This window comes from Odocoileus virginianus, chromosome 1, assembly GCF_023699985.2.
Source record: "Odocoileus virginianus isolate 20LAN1187 ecotype Illinois chromosome 1, Ovbor_1.2, whole genome shotgun sequence".
NCBI lineage: Eukaryota > Metazoa > Chordata > Mammalia > Artiodactyla > Cervidae > Odocoileus > Odocoileus virginianus.
The window spans coordinates 88,698,546-88,723,314 of record NC_069674.1 but is presented as its reverse complement, the minus strand read 5'-3'; the positions used below and the strand labels follow the sequence as shown (position 1 = coordinate 88,723,314).

The following is a 24,769-nucleotide window of genomic DNA, read 5'->3' as shown; positions in this document are numbered from 1 at the left end:
AATTAAAGAGGCAACACCTTAACCTGTGAGATGGCTTTCACATGCCAAGATAGTTTATAGCGATATAAAATACCCAAGGAGAGTCTGGACAGAATAAGGTTTCATCTTGTCACGCTTAATTTTGAAGTGGCTAGAGAATATCAAAGAAATAATGTCTTGGATATACAGTTGATAACAGAAATCTAGATCTCAGGAGAGAGGGGTCATATGAGGATTTGGATAACTGTAATGTTTAGCACAGTTGGAAAGGCATCTAGAGAAAATCAATACAATGGAACATCTTCAGGAATAGCTGACTTAATGGTAAATAGACCAAATAACAAAAACTCAATGGGAACAATGTTTAAGGTTTCTATTAACAAAAACAACAACAAAAAAGGAATGGGGAATGACTAGAGAGAGTAGTGAAGAAGTAGGAGACTCAGAATTGTCATGAAATAGAAGGCAGAAACACCAGAACGAGGGAGGAGTATGGAAAGAGATCAAATAAAATAAGGTCTGGATGTATGGCATGTAATTTAATCATTAGGAGATCTCTTTGAACTTTTATAGGAAGACTCCGGTAGAGTGTTGGAAAGAGAAACTAGATGGGACAGCTTTGAGAAGCATATTGCAAGAAATTTGAAAGTGAAGAGATATAACATTAACGGTCAAAACAGTCATATTAGCATGACTTCAGTTTTTTCAACACGTTAAAAAGTTTTACCTATTACAGGGGCTTATAAAGCTTCCAACAGTAAGAAATAATAGACTCTATCTGTTTCTCTAATCTTACAGCTTCGGGTATCCATAATTAGGATGCCAGCAGATTGACTTTCACAAATTAGAATATCAATTTGAAGTCTTATTATATTAAAGGTGGGAATAGTTTAGAATACTATAATGTGACCTAAGTGAAATTGCTCCTCTCAAACCTATGTAACACCAAAACTAAACTTTGAGTAACCTTAGATCACTTAAAAATCTTTGCTATTTTTTCACCGTTATTACTTTTGAAGTTTTAATTCCCAAGGACAGAAACCAAAAGAACATAAATACTTAATCTTATATACATACAGAGCTTTTTAGAATACTCATACATACAAATATTTATTTCAAATGTATCCTTTTCTTGAGGGAGTGAACGAATAGGTAACATTTCTTTTTCTTATATATGGCATGCATATATTTTTATGAATAACTAAATATATTCATAATCTTAGACTCAAACTGTATATATTTTAAAAGAATAACCATATCCTTCGGGGACAAACAGCTGCCTCAGAGTAAAAATTAAGTGCTTGTGGGGATATATCTGCCCTCTGGATTTCGTGATATATTGCAACTCCAACACATTCAGATGAACACATTTCCCTAAGTGGCTTATTTATACCTCTAGACTAGTGTGCACATAAATCAGAATCATACCCAATTGTCATCATTATCATTTCCCCATTTCCTCTATAATTCTTCGTATTGATATTGCACACTGGTATGATCTCACAACTTTGCAAGCTGGAGATGAGATATTAAATACCATGGCCATTAGTGGACAGAGGTAATACATTGAAGTACAGGACTTTAAACTTAATATTCTCTGACTTCATCACATTTCTAGCCATAAACTGTGATACTAATAGTACCCCCCCCCAAAAAAAATAAGATAATAATTATGGGTCTACATGGAACCTCTTATGAGCCTATTCTATTCTGTATAAAAATGAGATCATGGCCCAGGATACTTCTTTCTGCTTTAATTATCAATGAATAATGTCATGACTGTAATGTCTCAGCCATACTTGGCAGGGCATGAAGGGGAATCTTCACTCTTGAATGTTGTTTAGTAGCTTACCTATAAATGAGGATTACCTCCACACTATAGCAGCATTGTTTCAGAGACAATGTTAACTTTGTGATTAATGAGGTGATGGATGAGGCACATATGACTGTTTCCAGGTTCATTCCAGCATTTTTCTTAGCCTCAACCCCAGCCAACACTGTCAGCACTAATGACAAGATGACCAGATAATGTTTCACCTGCAAGTTGGGATCTTGACTGCAATTTTAAATTTCCAAAACTTCCACAAGGCACAGCTCTTATGCAAAGCCAAAAATTTTTTCTTTTCTTTCAAAAAGCTTAAAAACAAATGGGACAGCAAATCTCTGAGGAGGAAAAGCAGCAGTTCAGTTTGCACTTTTGGAAGTCATGTAAGTGTAGACTGATTAGCGGGGTGATTCAGCTGCACAGAGGCTGGAACATCCAAACAAGGAATTTTGTATTTTTTTTAAAAAATTATAGAAGTGAATTTATACACAAAACAGAAATAGACTCACTTATGGCTACCAAAGGGGAAAGGTGCAGAGAGATGGATTGTAGCCCGCCAGGCTCCACTGTCCATGGGATTTTCCAAGCAAGAATACTGGAGTGGGTAGCCATTCCCTTATCCATAACATATACACACTACCATATATAAAAGAGATAACCAACAAGAACTATAAGCACAAGGAACATATACTCAATATTGTTTAATAACCTAAAAGGGAAAATAGTCTGAAAAGAATCTGTATAACTGAATCACTTTGCTGTACATCTGAAACACAGGATTGTATATCAATTTTACTTCAATAAAAAAATAAAGTACCAAAAAAAAGAATTCTAACAATAAAGATGAGCCTGATTCTGAATGACCTATCTATTCAAAATGCTTGAGCCCACAGATGTTGATGAAAAGTTTTTGAAAGACATATTGAATTTGAGCATCTTGCAATATGCTCTCAAGTCTTTGAAGTTAAGGACTATGATGATTCAAACCTCTACCCTTCACAGCATCTTGTATACGGTGCTCTGGACCACTCAGATGTATGCACGTAGAAAATTATTTTAACCCATTCCCCTTCTATGAAATGACAATACAGAACTAAAGCTGGAATATCTTTAGCGTGCTGAAACACCATAGAATCATAATGTTTTAGAATTGAGACTAGACCTTAGATGTCACCCAGACCTTCAATTTTACACATAAGAAAGTGAAATGAAGTACTGACTTGAAAATTGTCACACAGTCCTGTTGTAAAACCACAGGAAGAACCTGATGTCACAATTATAAAATATTTTTATTGTGAAAATGTACTTGTTTTATGTTTTAATAACATTAATATGATCATATATCTTGACAATATTTAAAGGAATTTTGTCTTGGTGATGTTGACGTGTAGGTTGTGCCAATCACTATTGGCATACATTGTAAACATACATTATGAAACCAAAATATTCCATCTTTCTATGCAAATGAATTCTTTTATAAGATAACTGAGCATGTGTAATGTGATTAAAAGTAGACCTAAAAGTAATGTATGAATGCCCATTTAGAACAAACCTGAGTAGGAAACCAAACAATAGGATATCTGGCATCCTACTTTTACAGTTCCAAACTATTAACTGAACTCTCTACGTGTTTATCACATATTTCACTAGCAGAGGCAAACCTAACTTTCCTCAGTGGAATATATTAAGATCCATAAATCTACAAATAAACTTGCTAAGAAGGAATTTAAGTGTGAAAGTGAAAGCGAAGTTGTTCAGTCATGTCCAACTCTTTGTGACCCCATGGGCTGTAGGCTAACACACTCCTCTGTCCCTGGGATTTTCCAGAGAAGAATACTGGAGTGGGTTGTCATTTCCTTCTCCAGAGGATCTTCCCAACCCAGTGATCGAACCAAGGTCTCCCACATTGCAGGCACACAGTTTACTGTCTGAACCACCAGGGAAGTCCTTTTAAGTGTATTAAATAGAAATCAAATAATGTCTCTCCACCTCATTTAGAATTTCTAATGTTGTAACTCAGCTAGACACAATTGTAGGCTAAAAAAGAAAGAAGGAAAATGATTTGAGAGGCAGGACTTAAAGAGGATTTAACCGAGCTGTAAATATAAATGGTTGTACTTTCCATATGAGATCTAAAATAAAACAAACAAAAATTCATTTCTGTGAGCCCTGATTTTCAAACCCTGGGATAGAAATGCTTACAAATCATCACTTAGTAGAGCATCAGCAATGAATTGGAGTTTAATAATCAAAGCAAGTGAGATGTTGAATCTGGTTCAAATTGGACTGAGGCAAAATTTCTAGGCAAGCCATAGAAGTGTTACTTTAAGAGGAAGCTTATTGATATAAATATGTACAAAGTAGAAATCTAATTTCACTTCTGGTTTGTTTTTAATCCTAAAGGGCTAGAAGATGACCTCAATTACTAAGAATCACTGCTGTTTGAATAAGCAGAGGATATTAAGAAGGAATCGTGGAAACCAAGGTAACAGTTTTCCAAAACAGGGTCTCACATTACGAGGATTTCTATGAGAGTACATTAATCCACACATGAATTGTATCACTCTTGACTTTTTACTGAAAGCAGTAAACTATAACACTCATGAAAAATTCAGTCTCTGAAGACACTCTTTCCATGGAATGCTTCTTCATGCCCCAATGTGTGGTTATTTGACAAGAGGGTCCATGGAGGGCAGGACATGAAGAAAGGATATTGTTGTTTCATCTTCATCTTTCTAGGGGCATAAAGTGTATTATTTATGGCTTTCCTTGTGGCTCAGTAGTAAAGAATCCACATATCAAGGCAGGAGATGTGGATTCTATCCCTGATCCAGGAAGATTCCCACATGCTGTGGAGCAACTAAACCTGTGTGTCACAACTAGGGGGCCAGCGCCCCGGAGCCTGGAAGCTGCAACTACCGAGCGCATGGGCCACAGCTACTGAACTCTGTCCAGAGAGCCCCTGCTCCACAACAAGAGAAACCACCATAAGGAGATGCCCGCATGTCACAACTCGAGAAAAACCCATGCAGCAGCGAAGACCCAACACAGCCAATAAATAAATTTAAAAAAAATTTTTTAAGTATATTATTTACTCTACAACTTTCTCCTTCCAATTGGATTCTTTTCAAAAACTGGGAGAAAAGTTATGAATCTGGGTTTGTGGTGGCAGTGGTTTTAATCTTTTTTGTTTTTCTTTTCTTATAAAGAGTTCCTTCTGACTAGGTCCTAGGTTTGTGTTCTCTGAGAGGAGAATGAAATGCTGAAGAACCAAAGAGCCTTTGAAAACTGTTGAGAAGGCTATGCCTGCTGGACTTTAAAATATTTGACACCCATTTCCAAATATTGCAAAACACATGTAAAACAAAATGGGTGAAGGTTTGCATTATTTGAAGGACTTTACATGTCATATAACTTAATTCTTACAATAGCTATTCAAAACCAACTTTATTATTATCATCCTCCCAATGTCATTCATGAGGAAATGGAAACAGAGACACTCAAGTAACTTAATAATTGGGCTGGGATCTGAACCCCAAATTCTGAGTCTCAAGACTACTTCTTCATTAACCTGAGGGTGTACATACACAAAGGCCTTAGTCATCTAAGAGTGTTTTTTTTTTTCATTCAATTATATCAGTTTGTGCTAAACAAATTATGTATATACAACAAAAGTATGTCTGTCACTAACTATCCATTCTAGAATATGCTTTTTTTTAAATGACAAATTCTTCAAACAGCTTTATGAGTTAGGTAAAGTTGAGAATCTCAGATTAAGAGAATGAATGAAACTTTGAAATAAAGCAATGAAGAAGAAAACAACGTACAGCAATACATAAACAAGAAAGGATCACTTGGGTTGCAGTTAACTGGATGCAACTTAAACAGGTAGCTAAATTGGATTACAGAATTTTCCCCATAGAAAATAGCAGAGTGTTAATCGCTCATTTGGGTCCAACTCTGTTTGACTCTATGGACTGTAGCCTGCCAGGCTCCTTGTCCATGGAATTCTCAAGGCAAGAATAATGGAGAGGGTTGCCATTCCCTTCTCCAAGGGATCTTCCCAATCCAGGGACCAAACTGGGGCCTCCTGCATTGCAGGCAGATGAAAATAGCATAGGTTTATGTCAAAAAATGTGCTACATACACATTCACTCCATCTTCTTATATAATCCTACCATCATATACCATGATTTAACTAAATTCAGCAAAGCAGTACACGGTGAATGTAAATGAGTAAGAAGTTAGGGCAGGGAAATGAGAAAACACTGTCTATTTGCCAGTAGAATATAAAGTTTCATAATTTATAGACTTTGAATGGAAAAAACAGGCAATTCTTGGAGGCCACCTAATATTTTAGGTGGCTGGTATCTAAAATGCCAATGAAGTATGACCAGTTCCCAGTGAGTCAGTAAAATAACTTTTTTTCCTTAATGGACTCCAAATTTCTTAGCATTAACTATCACAAGAAATAGTATTACCTTGATACTAGACCCTCAAAAATGATGTTTCCTTTCTTTTTTAATATTATGTCTTTTCTTCAGAATCACTGCTATGAAATTGTTTTCTTCATACATGAAAGCAGTAGAAAGATTAAGTCAATTTCAGATTTTTAAGTCAAAAGTCTAACAGAGTAAAAAGGCCAGTATACTTAGCAAGCAATTTTAAGTTATTTACCTAAATGTCAACATTCTCCCACAGTCATTCCATTTTTAAAATAATGCACACGTCAGCTCACTCCTTCCCTGCCTCTGCTTTGAAAGCTATAATTTTAACTTGGAGTTCACACTCGAAACTTTGACAAAATGTAGGCATCATCATGAATAATCCATAAAGAACAACTTTTATAGATGATAACCTAAAGCTGTGTTGCCCCGGAATTTCTGTGTGGTATTATTCAAAGTTTGAAATGGCCTTCTACACACCCATTTAAAAATGTTACAACTGTTCCAAGTGATGTCACTGCCCCTCAGGTTAGGGTAAGAAGACCAGTAGAGAAAAAGAGAAATTCTATACTTCTCGGGCATAATTCTGTCCTAAAATACACATGTCCATTCCTGATGGCTATTTAGCAGCATATTATAGAGAAAATAATATTTTATGAAAAGACCAGGAAGGCATTATTGTCTAAATATATGGACTTGTCAATGTGGAACAAACTTTCCAAACTTTATTGAAAGGTGTTACATGACCTAAACATTTCCAGTTGTAGCACATAGCTGCATGGCCTTATAGTGGTTTATGCTACAGCAGAAAACCACAAACAGCTGAGTCCTCCTTCCACAAAGGCTGTGAATCCAAAAACTGACTGCAAGTCAGAATCACCTCCGAACATTAAACCAGTACAGATTCGTTGATCTTGTACAGATTCAAGATTCCCTAACAACAGAGGTTATCATTCTGTTCTTCCTTCAAGACTCGTGAGAATCTATGTGAAAATATAAGTAAATAAAAACATAGCAGATGAAGAAATACATAATCACAGATTCTGATTCCTAGCCAAATTTGAGAAAGACTTCTGTGCTGGTCTTCTGTTGAACGTGAATCAGCTCGCAACCACTTTTTTATATTTTGGAGGAAATCCCAAAATATAAGACGGTGAACCCTTGAACCCTTCCCCCATATGTATTACAGATACATATAACCTCCAGAGAAATGCTCCATCTTTTACCAGCTACCATCCACTCATGGGAAAAATAAAGTCTGTTTGTAGGGATAGTTTAATCATATGTATGAGTTAAATACAGCTCTAACCTTAATTGGAAAATAAGCATAGACAAGTGGAAAACCCTGAACTCTAAGTTAGGAGAAATTGAATTCATATACCTAATGCATTCCCTAATTTGATATATGACCTTAAGCATGTCACTTAATCCCTCCAGCCCTTTAATTCCTTCCCTATGAAATGAGAAGGTATGGTTTGGTCATCTCCAAGGGTCCTTCTATAAGAGAAGGGACCACTTCTCTCAAGTATCCTTGAGGATACACTGAAGCACCAGGAGAAAGTTTCACTGCTTTTTTTCCTTTCCAGACTCAGCGTGCAGCAGACTATAAAGTGATCACTGAAGCAAACCAGCCAACACACTCCACAAAAACCAGAAGAGTAAGTCCAACACATGCTCACAACAGGCTGTGACTTTCCTGTCTGCTGACAGACATCAGATCTTGTCACTAGTACAGTCAATGGGGTGCAAAATCCTCTGGAATTTGCTGAACTGAACAGGACCCACACAGAACGATGGGAACCTCAGACACTAGCCATGGCATATGTTGTCAACGCTGATCGTGTTCCTGTTCTCACTCCAGGGCCAGCCAGAGAGTCTGTTACTTACATTAAAGACAAGACTCTTCGGATCAGATCAAATCTCAAGTCATTCTTTTGACTTAATCAAGACCTCCTCTTTCATTTGTGAGTTAATGATTCGGTTTTTGAAAAACATATACCCCAGATAACCAACTTTATCTGAAATTTAGGGCCCGAGACCTTAAATCCATCATGCGGTTCCACATCTGGGCTAAGTACTGGAAACGTAGCTTTGTGCAATAACTTTACATCCTATGATGTCAGACAAATGAGCTAATAACAGTGTGCCTGGGAGCAATGCAGCTCTGAGACTGAGGAAGTTAGACACACAATCGCTTATTCAGTTTTCATTAGAATCTATATACATATCTATAGAGACAAAGCAAAGACGCGCTGTTTTACACAACCATTTGCTCTGAGGAAATACAGCCATTAAAAAACCTTTAATTGATATGGAAACTAGGGGGCAATCTAAAATAAGAGGCCCTTTTACATTTGTGCTACCAGAGTTTAAAATGACAAAAGTGAAATGAGGCAAGATCAGGAAAGGGAAGAAGCCAATCAGAGCACAGAATCAGAACCAAAAATACCAGAATGAACCTAATACAAACATGGGTGATGTGAGGCTCAGCCTGAATCCACAGATTTCTAAAGCTGGAAAGGCCAGAGAAAGACCTAGAAGAAACTGAGTCACTGGGACATTAGGTGATTTGCTTAAATTCACAGGATTAGAACCAGGAGCCCTGGACTCCTGAACCCATGTTCTTTCTACTACAGTCCATAGCTACAGTTTTAGGTTACTAAGTAGCTCCACAGAATATGCATGGCTCAAAACAGAAAAAGGTTACCTTTTTCTTTTTTTTTTCATGGACTATCACAGGATGAAAACAAAGAAGTGATGGATGGTGGTTTAGGTTGGAACACTGGCAGACATAATTATGTGGGAGTCATTCAAATGAAAATTGACATTTCCTCCTAGGCATCTTGCATTCCTGCAGTCCATCTGCACTGAGGGCTTACCTTGTGCCTGGGCATTTCCTCCCTATAAAGAGGACAGGAATATAAATAGACAGCTGCAAAAAGTAGATGGTAGGAGTAGTGATAAGAAGTTAGTAAAAGGGCTGGAATTGTAAGAAGGACCCAGATTACGAAGAAGTTGTCCTTAATAGAAATTTCCAACAGCTAAGGGTCAGTGGATGACTTTAAGCAAAAATTGACTTGAACAGGTTTATTTAGGAAAATTACTCTGGCTCCTTGACAGGGTAAGAAGAAAAGAGAAGGGAAGAAAGCAAGGTGACCAAATCAGAAGCAGTTACCATAGCCTGAGAAGAGAGTGAGCTTGAAAGAAAACAGATATAGAAATGACTGCATCAGTAGTTATTTCTGAGATGGAAATGTTAGTCTCGCGTAATAATTTGAAAGTGATTGTAAATGGCTCATGCATGGAATAAAGGAAAGTTATTTTTTCCAGATTAAAGTACGAGTGCTTCAGTCATGTGGAAGAAAGTACAGGTTTATGAGCACAGAGAAGCTCTGGTCAAGGCATCTTTAAAGTTCCGAGAGAAAAATAGCTAAGTCAGTTGAAGATAACTTCCTAAAGTTTGTAGTGGGGGATGGAGTAGGAATGGGAATTGGGTAGCCTTTAGCATGTAGCTAATGCCATGGATGGGTAAAGGAGAGTTACAGATACAGAGAAAATCATATCACTGCATAGAATAAAGAATCATACCGTTTCCTATCAGTAAGTTGCAAACTAATAACCAGATATTACAAGCAGGGTAAGATCGGATTAAAAATTTTAGTTGCCCTTATTTGGCTGGAATTCTCCTGGTTCCATACTAATTCAAACACTTCTTCAAATTAGTTGATTCACTAGGATCACACTATAAAACACTTTTAGATGGAAAATTTTATTTTCCATTTCATAAGAAAAGTTTATAGTTTGAATCTTATAATTCATATTTTTCTGAGTCTTTACTATTACATGTATATAATGTATGTATATATATGTGTGTGTATATATATGTATATATATATATATATATATATATATTAGAAAAGTCACCTGCTATTGCCACAAGAAGGTGCTGGTAATTGTTTGAAGCCTCAATCAAGACCCACCTAAGGTTAAAGTGAGAACTAAGTGTGTTGGTCATGATGACAGAATTATTGAATTATTCATTAATAAGAAATCCTCCCAGCCAAAGGCTCTCAGGTGTCAGAGAGACATGGAAGCAGAGATAGCAATAATATATATTGTGACATCATCACAAGAATGTGGACTCAAAGGAAAATTACTTCTAGATTTTAATAGTTTCTCTTCACTGCTTTAGACGGAAACACTGGCATATAAAAGGAAAAGGAAATAGGGGAGAAAATACGACGGTTCTGAGTACAAAATATTTTATTGCAGAGATCTTATCCATTTCTAATAATGGGAAGGTCTGGAAAAGTGCTGTGGAAAAGTCAGTAGGAAAGGAGCTTGAGAACACTTTGAGAGTGACATAAGTGTTGGGAGTTACCACCAAGTCCTTGAACTGCTGCCAAAGAGAGCAAAGCCTAACGCGAAGAAGAGCGAGATAGTTTCCTTGATGCTAGAAAGTCGTAAAACGTGTCTAACAATAGAGAGGAATATTTCATAATGAAAAGAAGATCAATCCATAAAGAAACTATAACTGTCTTAACTGTACATACCGTATAGGACAGCTTTCACTGACAGAGTAGCAGTGACATATATAAATTACCATGAGTAAAATAGATAGCTAATGGGAAGGTGCTGTATTTAGCTTAGGGAGCTCAGATCAGCACTCTGTGGTGATCTTGCGGGCTGGGACTCGGGTGGGTGCGAGGCAGGCTCAGGAGAGAGGGATATATACACACATATAGCTGATTCACTTTGTTGTACAGAAGACAACTGACACAACAATGTAAAACAACTATGCTCCAATTAAAAAAACAAAAACCCTTTACCAGACCAATAAAAAAGAAAGAAAGAAAGAAAGAAAATGACAGAAATAAAAGAAAATCAATCTGTATTCAGACTTGGATATTTAACATACCTTTCAATAACTGATAAGACAAGTAGACAAAAAAAAAATCTTAGTCAGGATACAGAAATTAGGTCAACTTTGTGCATTTTATCGTTTAGGATCCACTACTACAGAATTCAATTCTTTTTGAGAACTCCTGTTGTAATTTGGGGGCTAAATGCTGGACTATAACCAAGTTAAATAATTTTCAAAAGACTGACATAGTACAGAGCATGTTCTCTGAACACAGCAATTAATCTAGAAATCAGTAAGAAAAATTTAACTAGAAAACTACCAACTGGAAACTAAGCAATACACTTATAAGTAACACAATGATGCAAGAAGTCACAACAAACTGAATGATAATAAAAACATAAATCATACATTGTGAGACAAATATAAAGCTGTGTTTTGAGTATAATTTATAGTTTTAGTGCACAAAAAAGGTTAAAAATCAATGATATAAATATTTACATTAAAAAGTTAAAAAATAAAATTAAGCTGAGAAGAAAAAGAAGAAAATAATGACAGGAAGAGCAGAAATAAAAGAAACACAAACATACAGAAGAGATTAAATTAAATCAACAGATATTCCTATGAAAAAAATTGAAAAAGTGGTATACCAGAAGTAAGATTGATCAAGAAAATTATAAGGAAGGCACACATTACCTACATAGGAAATAAAAAGAGGATATTCTGAAGCCTACAGTTTTCAAAACAATGTCAATAGGATGACATCATAGTTTTACTGCAACATATTTTTTAAGCTGAGAGGAAAAAGAAGAAAATAATGACAGGAAGAGCAGAAATAAAGGAAACATAAACATACAGAAGAGATTAAATTAAGCCAACAGATATTCCTATGAAAAAAATTGAAAAAGTGGTATACCAGAAGTAAGACTGATTAAGAAAATTATAAGGAAGGCACACATTACCTACATAGGAAATAAAAAGAGGATATTCTGAAGCCTACAGTTTTCAAAACAATGTCAATGAGATGACATTATAAATAGTTTCACTGCAAGTTTAGTTTAATAGTTTTAGTTTAATAGTTTCAAAACAATGTCAATAAGATGACATTATAAATAGTCTCACTGAAAGTTTAGATAAACTGAACAAATACCTAGAAGAAAAAAATCTATGGGAAAGAAAACAATAATTAGAACAACTTTGAGTTGTATATTTCCTAAGGAAATTAAATCTACAGTTAGAAACTGCCCCAAACTAAATATCCAGCCCCAGATGTTTTCATGAATGAATTCTATCAATCAGTAAGGATGAAATCGTGCCCAATTTAAACACTAGAACTCTATATACTACAAAAAGCAAGAAAACTTCCCATTTTTATTTTGTGGTAGCATTTCTTCTGTACCAAATCCTAAAAGTAAAATTGTAAAAAAGGAAAATAATAGGGCAAATCTACACAAATAGATGAAAAAAAAAACTAAAATATGAGATGTATCAGAGCTGGAGAAGAAAGGTAATATCACATACTTAAAAACATTACTGAGGACCAACTTAACAGGTCTTATGATTTCTATTCAGCTAGGTTTACACAAGAATGAAATGTGTATGAGGTGGATGAGAAGTACTAGATGCCAGAAGCTACAGAAGTAAATGAGAGAATTTATAGGACAAAGTGATAGGAGGACAGAGAGAGATGAGAAAGATGGTGATCAGAAGACGATGCTTTAAGTATGGGAAAACGTGAGAAGATTTAAGAGAGACAGAAAGAGAGAGATACAAGACTCATGGCCAACAATGTCAGCTCAGAGGATAAAAACAAACCCAAGAAACCCATACATTTTTGTTTACTAAGCTTTTTACTATGTTTAAGTGAAAACTGATCAGACCCACAGAAGGGGGTACCAAAAAAAGAGCAGGCGGAGGCTTGGGGATGCCGGGGATCAGGCCTCCGGCACATCTGTGTAGTATTCCTGCTCTCATCCCAAGTCTTCCTCTTGCTCCTCAGTGCTTGTAGGGACAGCCAGATCAGATCTCCCCAGAGCAGCGAGTTATTACGGCGACCAAAGGGTGAAGAGGGGAAGAGATAGGTCTGTATACAATGGCCTGTATCTGTGGTCAGGAGCTTTTAGCAGGCTTCATCAATTTTCTCATGCTCAGCGGGGGTGTCTGGGGTGGTTTGTGCTGTGGTGACCAGGGAACCCTGTTCAGTGTTAACAAATGCACATTGTAGCTCACTTCTTAAAGAACAACACAGATATTTCTCCCACTTTGATGGGAGGTACGGGAAAAGTTGGAGTCTGATGGAGATTGATGACAGCCTTGGAAGAAAACTGAGATGACTAATTATAGGCTTCATACTCCTCACAAGGTACCCTCTGGATCACTACCAGGATTGTGTTACTCCTTCTCACTAATTTTTTTTTTATTGAGGTATAGATGATTGCAACATTGTTTTAGTTTCTGGTGTACAGTAAATACATATATATGCATATTCTTTTTCATATTATTTACCATTATGGTTTATTACAGGACAGGGAATATAATTTCCTGGGTTATTCAGTAGGACCTCTATTTTATATATAGTAGTATATATCTGCTAATCCCAAACTCTTATGTTATCCCTTCTCTCTCCCCTTTCTTCTTTGGTAACCACAAGTATGTTTTCTGTCTGTGAGTCTGTTTCTGTTTCATAAATAAGCTTATCTGTATCATATTTTAGATCCCACGTATAAGTGAAATCATGATATTTGTTTTTCTCTATATGACTTACTTCACTTGGCATGATAATCTCCAGGTCCATCCATGTTGCATCATTTCATTCTATTTTTTTATGGCTGAGTAGTAATCCATATATGTACACACACAGGTTTCCCCGGTGGCTTAGACAGTAAAGAATCTGCCTGCAATGGAAGAGACCAGGGTTCCATCCCTGGGTCAGGAAGATCCCCTGGAGAAGTGAATAGCGACCCACTCCAGTATATCTGCCTAGAGAATCCCATAGACAGAGGAGCCCAGCAGGCTGTAATCCATGGGATTCCAAAGAGTCAGACATGACTTAGCAACTAACACTTTCACTTTCATCCACACACAGATACATCTTCTCCATTCATTTGTCAATGGACCTTTAGGTTGCCTTGCCTATTTTAAATAGTGCTCCTATGAACTTAGGGGTGCAGGTATATTTTCAAATTAGAGTTTTTCTCTGGATATATGCCCAGGAATGAGATAGCTAGATCACACATCAACTCTGTTTTTAGTTTTTTAAGGCACCTCCATACTGTTTTCCATAGTGGCTATAGCAATTTATACTCCTACCAACAGTGTAAGTCCTTTTCACAGTCCTTATAATCAGGGAAGAGTAATTTTTTTTTTAATTTACAAACAAGGCTACATTCTCAGTGAAGCATGTTTCATCTTCTTGTGTCAACCTCTCTTTGTGTGTGTGTGTGTGTGGATGTGTGGCTGTGTAGGGGTGTGTGTGTGTAGGGTTTATTTGTGGCTCTAAGGAATGAAATATTCCAAGGTTATTGGTTTGGTACAGAGACATTTTTTTGGGTAGTCTTATGAGGAATTCAATTTTACTTAAGTACATTTTTGTAATTTCTCTGTTTTGTAGGGTTAAAAAAATGCTTATCAAAAGGACTTATAAATTTAATATTCAGAATAGTATTACTGCAACACAACTGTTTTTCCCACTGTACCATGCAATCCATGCATTTCCTTCTTGCTGTATCATTTGCAGAGAACATATGCCACCTTTCATAGGTACAGAAGTGTTGCTATTCAATGTTTGCAAGCGTGAACTGTAAAACTGCTGGTTCAGTATCTAGACTCCATCGCCCCACCTCAGTAATCTCTAGGAACACCTCAACACATGGTCTTCAGACACTCAGGAATGCATTTTGGATTTAGGAGGCAGAATGTTGTTTCTAGAAAGTGATGTGGCCTATGTACAGTTTCATCCTGTGATCCCGGGCTTTATGAAAAACACTTTCTCAGGAATTGAACTAAAAATGTTTGAAAATGTGACAACATCTACTAAATATGAACACATGGAGATTCTGCTTGACGGAGCAAAACATGCAAATGATTCTTGAATTTTTGTAAACCATTCTAAATAAACACGTAAGAGAAAAAAATCAAGTTGAGTTTGTGAAAAGGAAAATAGAGGCTGACAATATGTGGCAGTTAAAAAGAAATTGTGCTGTAACTAATTTAAGAAAAATTTAACTACCTTATAAGAACCCAAGTATAAATACACCCTGCATGTTAATAGTGATTTTATTGTCATGGCAAATAAAATGAACAATGCTCATTTTAGATTTTTGGGAAAAAATATAGTATTTTTTTATTTATATCTTATCTCAAAAAATCAAGATGATTTTGATTAAAACATGTCCTTCATAGGGAAAATGTCTTACTTACTGGGGAAAAAATGTGGACAAAATCATTTTTCATGAAGTAACTTGCTTGCTCTACATTCTGCTTTAAAAAAATATATGCAAGCAAGACAAAAACAAAGAACCACTGACGAGAGTGTCTTTCTTTGCTGCCCTGTTTTCTTGACAACCACCAGGTACTTCCTCCATCCCTCCCATCCTCTGGAAGATCTGTCAAATCTCATTCAGCCTAAATACATTAAGAAAAGTTAAGAATTAATGAAAAGAACATGGAATTACTTTGTTAGTAACTGCTCTAAAATTTATTCTAATCTATTACAGTTAAAATAATAGTATATTAAAGTTTTTTAATAAAGAATTTAAATAAAGTGTATTTTATGCTCCAATTTGGTTAAGCCTGAAAATGATTGTAAAAAATAATAAAAATGGAAAAATATAAATATGAAACACAACAGAATCATTGGCAATGAAATTATAAGAGGAATTAAGAGACTAGCCATGGAATGGAACACAGATAAATCAAAAGCCATATATGATCATACAAGCTTTTGACAAGAGCATTTTATGATCTCCTGTGCTGACAAATTTAATTCAATGGTAATATATTATATTCAAAGTGAATATATTCAAAGTGAATATATTAAATTGAATAATGTACTTAAATTTTTAGAATTGAAAAGTTTATACTTACTTTCATAATAAGTTTGGTATTTGATCAACTGGACAGTGGTTCTGTTTCTATGGCATCTTCTTTGGGCAATTTACTTAGATATACAATTACTTTTAAAAATATAATTTAAAAATACAAATTTCCCCAACACATAAGAATCAGTTCTCTCCTGAAATACTATGAAAAACAATGAGAAAATTTACCATTCTATTTAAATATGTTTCTTAATCACAACTTTTATTTTACATTTAAACTATTTTTACCAAGTAATGTCAGATATTTGAAGGGAAAAAGTATATAAAATAGGCATAGCTTTCCAAAGGAATTAAAACTATATTCAGAGCTTTTAAAAATATTTGAAAACATTTTATAAATTCTTGGGAAGTCAATTCCAGTTAAAATATATTTTTCACCTACAATGTGATTAAAACAGACACAAAATAGTACATTAGCTTCTGAGGATAATGACCTAACAAATTAAAACTCTTTAAAAAAAAAAAAAAGTAAAGAGCAAGAATTAAAATGCTAAGTCATCAGTGGTTTCTTCCCTTGATGATAAAATTTCGCCCAAGATCTGCTTAGAATGAAGCTCTGTTTCTAACAAGGGAAGGAAGTGGCATTTTACTACTGGCCCATACACAGGGAACAAGGCATAAAGCCCCTAAGTTTATTGAAATGTGGAACACATTTATCCCAACTTCCAAAGGCTATTCAACTTCAACTTCAGCTTAACAAAAGGTAGAAAGTGGTTTTTGAATATCATACTCCTAGTGAATCCATTTAGCCTAGATTATTAAAGATGCTCTTTGGAATTGTAGTTTCCCAGGCAAATTATTTGTTTAATAGTGTGACTCGTTGATCATTCCCAACAGGTACATATAGCCAGATATCTAGTACAAAAGAGGAGGGCTTTTGTTTTGTTTTCATTTTGTTTTGCAGGGAAACATACTAAAAGGGAACCTGATGTTTGTCATACTCTCCATCTTCACGATAATATATTTCAGTAATGTCTGAAAATGACTTTAAGCAACCAGACTCAACAAATTTTAAACAAGCCCATTCCTGACATTATTATATAACATAAACCTGTTTGTCAAAGCATGGGAAATTACTGGGCTTGGATCTAACCTTAGAAAATCATTAAGAATCACATCACATACTTCATCTAAACTGCAAAGCACCTTAGTAGGTACATAATAAATATTTAAATATATTTGACTTTGGATTTCCACAAACTATTTCTGGGATAGTTTAAACTGCCAGCAGGAAATATTACATCTTGACTTTCTCATGCCCAACTGCTGCTAAGTTACTTCAGTCATGTCCGACTCTGTGCGACCCCATAGATGTCAGCCCATGAGGCTCCCCCGTCCCTGGAATTCTCCAGGCGAGAACACTGGAGAGGGTTGCCATTTCCTTCTCCAATGCATGAAAGTGAAAAGTGAAAGTGAAGTTGCTCAGTCATATCCGACTCTTTGTGACCCCATGGACTGCAGCCTACCAGGCTCCTCCGTCCATGGGATTTTTCAGGCGAGAGTACTGGAGTGGGGTGCCACTGCCTTCTCCACATGCCCAGCTACAGGTATACCTTCTGCTGTGACCCTTACACTATCTGTAAATAATAACAGAAATATCATTTGTGCTAGTAATATATTTTAAAATGGATGGAAACAAATGACAATATTTGATAAACTGTACAGTAAGCTGGTTTATTAAAACTAAAGATTTCTAATCAAATAGAAGGGTTTGGGAAATAGTTACAATGTAACATTATCAGTTTATCCTTGCTTTCATTTGTAATAATTGATAAAATATAGAGATTTCAACAAATTATATACTGTGTCTTCAAACTGTGACCACCACTATGAAAAAGGTGAAGTAAGTAGTTTGTCATGATTGTCTTTGAATTCAGGAAAAGCTCTTGAACATGTTCAACATATATAAGTGAGAAACATTATTTTCATAATGTCCATAAAATAACAAAAAACAATCAATATTTATTATAAGATTGTGTAGAATTTTAGGAAGCCTTTCATCAGGGAAAGAAAACTCCAAATGACAATAAATATGGTCTAATTTTAAGAATTTTCCTTAATGCAGAAGAAAAAGAACCTAAAATTAAAACTGTTATTAGAAGCAGTTGAAAGCAGGCAGGAACTGAAGCTGTGCCTTTCAGTCTTGGCTATTGTTATATTATTGCAGAGTCCCATAGGCAATTCTCACATGTACAGTACATCCTGGATCTTTCGGTTCTCTTTTGTCCGCCCTCCAACCTGCACGGCCAGGAACCTTCAGCCAGGAAAGATTTATGGAGCTCCCACTAACGGGGTCAACCCTGTTTTATCACCAGAGGCCTTCTTCGTAAAAATAATAACATCCATCTACAGCTCTGTTGGGCCGATTCTCTTGGCACCAACATTTTGTGTTTATCTTAACAACCAGTGTACACTCAAAGCCCCTGGTTGCAACGAGCACGGTCATCAATTCTGCTGGGCACAGTAGCCCTGACTCCTGCGGTTTGTCAACCCAATGTCATCTAAGGTAATGAATAGTTCAGAGTGTGTGTCCACTTCAAAAGGTTGATAGGGTTTGCAGTTTGAGGTGAAGATCATGCTTTTTAGGAAAAAGAATTTGCAACAAAGAAAGCAAACCTACTTCAGTATAATCATGAGTAAATGACCTCAGTTACAACGGTGACAATTTAAAATATTACAGAAAACTAACTGGAAGAAAGCTAAAATATTTTTTTTAATCATTTTTAGAACTGGTGCTACTCTATGCTCGTGGCACTCAGAATTGGAAGATGTCTAATTTGAGGGTATTTATCAACAAGTTATTTCAATGTAATCTTTGTTCTACCTTTAGAAGGCTTCCCTAAGCTATTTTAAAATATTAGATTTATATAAAAATAGTCTCCTGAGTTGTAAACATTACATACTTTTAGAGGAGCAAAACTCACTTTTAGCAATTTAGTACTTGGGATATTTTATGGATCAACTAAATTATTGTTTCTGAAATGTTGATAATTTATTTAAATCATTCCTTTTACTTGCTGGTAGTATAAATTTGTGAGATTTTACAAAATGTTTTGGGATTTCCTCTTGGAAAGGAATGTGCATAAAATCCAAAGAAATGCTCAATATTTTATTATAATTGCATAAAGTAGTTCTCTCAGAAAGATCGTTCTTAACAATCTTAATCCCCTGTGTTATGATGAGAGAGGCTTTTCATGGGTATTTGGCCAAAGGTTTTTTTCTAGAGTTAATACTCCCACTCTTCTTCCCTAAGTGTCTTGGGATTTTTAACATCCGCAACACAGACAGGAACTTGGTTTTATGCCTCAAGAAAAGAATGGATCTTTTTTCATATAATAATCTGCAGTGCAATTACCAATGAAAAAGTAATATTGTGCACCATAAACTGAACAATCTGCAAGGAACATTTTAGTAATAGACAATTCTAAAAGCAGGGAGCATACGGAATTTAAATCAAGTAAAGAAGGAAACCAATACATGAAAATAAAAAAGAATCCCACCATTTCTTACACGAAATAAATTAGGGAGAGGGGAATGGAATACGGTTGTCTGCCCCAGACTGAGCTCATCAGAAACTCAAGACTTAAAAAAAAAAAGTCTTATAATTTAAAAATCAAAATTTATAAGATGCTTGAAGACAGTTAAGTAAACACCTATAATTGATGAAAGGAGTTATTAATGCTAGCTTAGTTCAGAAATCAATACTTTGGTAAGAATGTCACCTACCAACAGGATTTTATGCCAGGAGGAGGCATAAAGGAGAATCCTGATGGTTCAGTGTCCCATCTGAAAACTGAGAACTCTAATCTGCTCAGTCTTAATGGCTAGGTAGGATTACATGTACTTACTATGTCTTTCATTTCTTAGTGTGTTAATCAACAAAGATGAATCAAACAATAACTCTATGTCCAGGCCCTGGAATACACAGAAATAATGGAGAAAAAGTCCCTATTAACCAGAATCACTTGGTATAACTAGGGGGACAAACATATGAGCAAGTAATAATTTTTCAATGTCATGTGTGTGAAATAGAAAAATAAACTAATGTGGGTATTATGAGATAAACAGTGCTAGGAACAGCTTCAATCCCACAGTGATCTTAACATCACTTGCTGAAGTGGTCTCACTGGTATTTATTCTATTTGCTCTCCATTAGTTATGAGACTGAAAATAAGTAAATTCACCCATGTCTGCTATTAAACACTTAAATATAATCCTTATTATGTGTCATACCACAAAGTAAGCACTATATATAATGTTCTAAAGAGCTGAACAATATTAACTTATTTATTTCACTTCATCACACTAGTAACAAAAAATGAAGTACCATGACTCAAGGCTACATTTAAACAGCACAGTCTAGGATGACATCTCAGAGGCAAATGGATTCCCTTATGACATGTTTTAAAGACAAGGCATTCATTCATTGATGCAAAAGTCACACTTCTGTATTTGTAAGAACCGAAGAGCACACCACAGGAAATCTAGAAGATGGAGACAAAAGACTTCTCTCTTGGTGATTTTTTTAATATTTGGAGTGAATAAAAAATGTAATTCTTAAGAGAGGAATTAAATGGTCATTTTCTGAATCTTAGAATCAGAAAGACTAAATAAAATATATCATCTTTTTGGGGGGGCAGGGGGGGCCGGGGTATGCCATGTAGCTTGTGGGATCTTTGTTCCTCAACCAAATATTGAACCCAGACCCTTGGCAGTGGAAGCACAGTCCTAACCACTGGACCACCAGGGATTTTTCAAGTCTATTATCTTTCAGCTGGTTGGGAGAAGCAGAGATATTGTCCTGGCTTCATGCCAATTACTCTAGTTAGCCAAAGCTATGAATATTTGCACTACAGTTCAGAACAAACGATCTAGTCCCTAAGACCTTGCATGGTGGCAACACTGACAGTGATGGTCCTAAAACATCATACTTCACTTTGTGGTAAAATAAAAACTAACACAACACGGTAAAGCAACTAAACTCCAATACAAATTCATAAAAATAAACAAATACAAAATAAAACATCATATTCTGAAGCATCTTCTGCATTCTAAGCTGCTTTCAAAGAAAACATTTTATTTGCTATTCATTCCAGGATTGTATATAGAGCTAGATGTGTTTATCATTTGGGGAAACTGAATCTCTGTGAAGTAAATGACTGTGAGGTGAAATATATAGCAAGTACTTGACTGTCAAAGACTACTCCTTTTTACACTCTTCTCCACACCAGGGTTGTTAGTCTGGCTCCTCTCTAGAGATAAAACTGTTCTTCTACTGAGCTAACAAGATAGATAAATGCTACTTACGGACACTTGTAGCAGTTCCTTTTGAGGCCTGATACAAGTAATAATAATAATAATAATAATGATGATGATCATTATTCACTCACTAGCAATGGAAATATTCCGATTTTCTATAGAGCTACCAAAGTTCTGTGGAGGCCAGAAATGGAATCATCCAGAATTGCAGTTTCTAAATTATTCCTTAGGTAACCCAGGCCCCTCACAGCTATACTTAACGTCTGTCTGATACCATACAAATTACTAACTCTGAAGGAGGAAATAGACAGAACAGGCTCCATCTTGAAAGCAGGACTCCATCTTGGGCCGGACTGGGGACTTGGAGCTATAAGCCCAGTATCTATGGAAACGACATACCAACCGGAAAACCAGACCCCCGGAAGGAAGAGCCCCAGGGCTCATACCTAGACTCTCCCTCGCCTAAAAGGACACCCGAATTATCTGTGTAACTGAATAGAATCATACCTTCTATTATGCTTACTGGGGTATGACCACAGGCCTATTGATAATTGTCCACTGTTAACTACCTAGGCTTAAGGCATATGATCACAGGTTAACTTTGATTGTATCTTTCTTTTCCTTTGTTCAGACTAGTTTCAGGGAATTTGGGGAGGTGGGTTTGGGCACGTACACTTAGGGAACAGAAGGTTTTCACAAAATCTGGTCGGGGTCCTTGGCTAGGAGGAGACTCTGCCTTGGGCCTGCCGGTGTAATAAACTGCACTCCACTATCTGTATTGTCCTTCTGAGTGAGTTTGTTTTGTGGAACACATAGCTATGACAAATCAAAGCATTCATAGTTCCAACGTTACATTGCACTACATTTCTTTCTAAGACATCCTGTCTTCGTGAAGTGGGATTTTCATAAAACACAAGTACCATGCCTAATGCAATATAGAAAAGGAAATGAGAGCATTGGTGTACAATCTGATTCCCAGATCTGAGAAGCTGTGCAGTGCCCAATGGACACACGTATCCCATTAGGAAGTAATTGTGGTTGTTTAAGAATGAAATAAATGTCTTCAATTCATATATCTTACTTTTTCAAACAGCTACTAAGTTGTTAGGACATAAATACGTTTAAGTTGATTTGACCTAACTGCCTAATAAACAGAATGGCTGGCTATTTCTCCTAGCCTAGGGATGCTATGAAAAAGTAACTGAGACACTAACATCATCTTAAGCCAAGAACTTTGGGAACTTCTGTTTAGAAGTTCAGAATGAGTCTAAATTTCTTAGTAAATGGCTTCTTCAGGTTCTTCTATTAGGGAAAAGGAATAACTTTGTAAAATGGAGAAAGTAACTGTATTATATTCAACTCTCACAAAATAGTGGATGTTGACCTTGTGATAAACTAAGCTATTTTTCTTTTAACAAAAATGGAATATGTTCACATAGTAAAATTCAAATAATCCAAATGCACTACCATTAAAGAATATCCATTCCATTTTACTCCCAAAGCTCCCTGAATGGGTTTGAACACAAATATTTCTGATGTTCTTTATGTTTTTTCTTACTTAAATTTTTATAACATTAAACACTTAATCATCTTCTCCTTTTGTTATTATTTTACTGGATCACTGGTTCAATAAAGGGAAGGAACTTCTTTACCTAGTTCATTGTTTTCCCAATATCAGTAAAGTGCTTGGGACCTAGTAGGCATGAAATAAATACATGTTGAATTAATAGAAAGAGGAAGGAAGGAAGGAAGGAAGGGAGGAAGAGTGCTTCCAAAATCCTCCCTTAATTCTGGTCCTTTTAAACCTTTATCGTCCAGTCCTGCTTTGGGTTTGGTTCTGTGTTTTGTTTTTCTGCCCAACCTTTGGCCTTCTACAAATGAAACTTGCCATGTCTGACTTCATCACTTTCTTCTTTTATTATGAGATAATTAGGATGCTTCTCAAGTGTTAGGTACTATAACCAATGCTGCATAACAGCTTTCCAATTATTTCCTTAGTATAGATGTCTGAGTAGAAATTTTCTTTTAAACCTCATATATAAACATGTTAGGCATGCTGAATTGCTCTAGCAAAGGTTTATATCAGAGCTTTATTTATTCTTGTTTCTATAAAATCTTAACCTTAGTTAAAAACTGCAGACGAGGTATAATGAAGTCCCATGTAATCATCACCCACACTCATCAATTTTTTGCACTTGCCTCATTTGTTTCATTATCCTCTCCTTTTCTCTCTCTCTTCTGTGCATGGGCACACATACATGTACACGCTATAGATTGTTTTCTGACCATTTATTAGTAACTTGGAGGCCTCATGTTTCTTTACCCCTAAACCTTTCCATGTATATTTCCTAAACCACTATATTTACTTACATAATCCCTGTACAAAGATCAAAATCAGGACATGATTTTACAGATACTTGTAATGCATGTTTCTTATTTCCTCCTTAACACTAAATTAAGGCTCTTAAATTCAATGACTGAATCCCACAGCACACATACCTTCAGAATCTGGCAGAGTCCATTACTCATAGCTGGGACCAAGTAAATGCGTCCTGATTACTTTCTTAAAACAAAGAGAAAAGGCCTCTCCTGAGGCACTGCTCGATCAGGTTTTCTGAAAGCAAAGGCTCATCAAAATTAAAACGTAAGGAGTTCAGGGTATTTGAGCACAGCTATTCACAGGCAGAAGCACATGAGAAAACTGAACTTAGTATCAGATCGAGCACATTATGGTTGATTATATTCCTGCTACAATTAAAACAATTACTTCATTTAAAATTAATGCTCTCTAAATATGTTTAATGACTGAAATGAAAACGGGCAATTATAGAATAAATACATGCAATGATGTTGGAGTATGTTTATACTAATCATCACAAATCAGCTGAAACAGCTGTGGTGACCACTCTAAGTCAGGCTCCAGTGAAGTGGTTCACAGCCCATCTAGCAAAGGTGCTTCTGGACCAAGCTCCAGGTGGACAAAGCATGCTCACTGGGACTGGAGGTCTGAGCAGAGAAAATGTGACTTTCTTCCTCAACAGTCTTGACAACTATACAAGAAAGTAGCTTGCTTACAGAAAATAGCAAAGGCATAGCAGTTTAGCAGCGGCAGTGTAGGAGGCCACCATACAAACACCACTGAATGTTTGCTCAGTTGTGTCTGACTCCTCGTGACTCCATGGACTGGAGCCCAGCAGGCTCCTCTGCCCATGCGATGTTCCAGGCAAGAATTGGAACAGGTTGCCTTTTCCTACTCCAAGGGATCTTTCCGACTCAGGGATAGAACCAGGGTCTCTTGTGT

At 36.0% G+C, this 24,769-nt stretch overlaps 1 protein-coding gene across 14 annotated transcripts in view; it reads right to left on the bottom strand.

The window, feature by feature from the left end:
• AGMO (alkylglycerol monooxygenase) overlaps positions 1-24,769 on the bottom strand; it is a 365,218-nt gene that overhangs the window by 288,568 nt on the left and 51,881 nt on the right. The window lies entirely within an intron of this gene.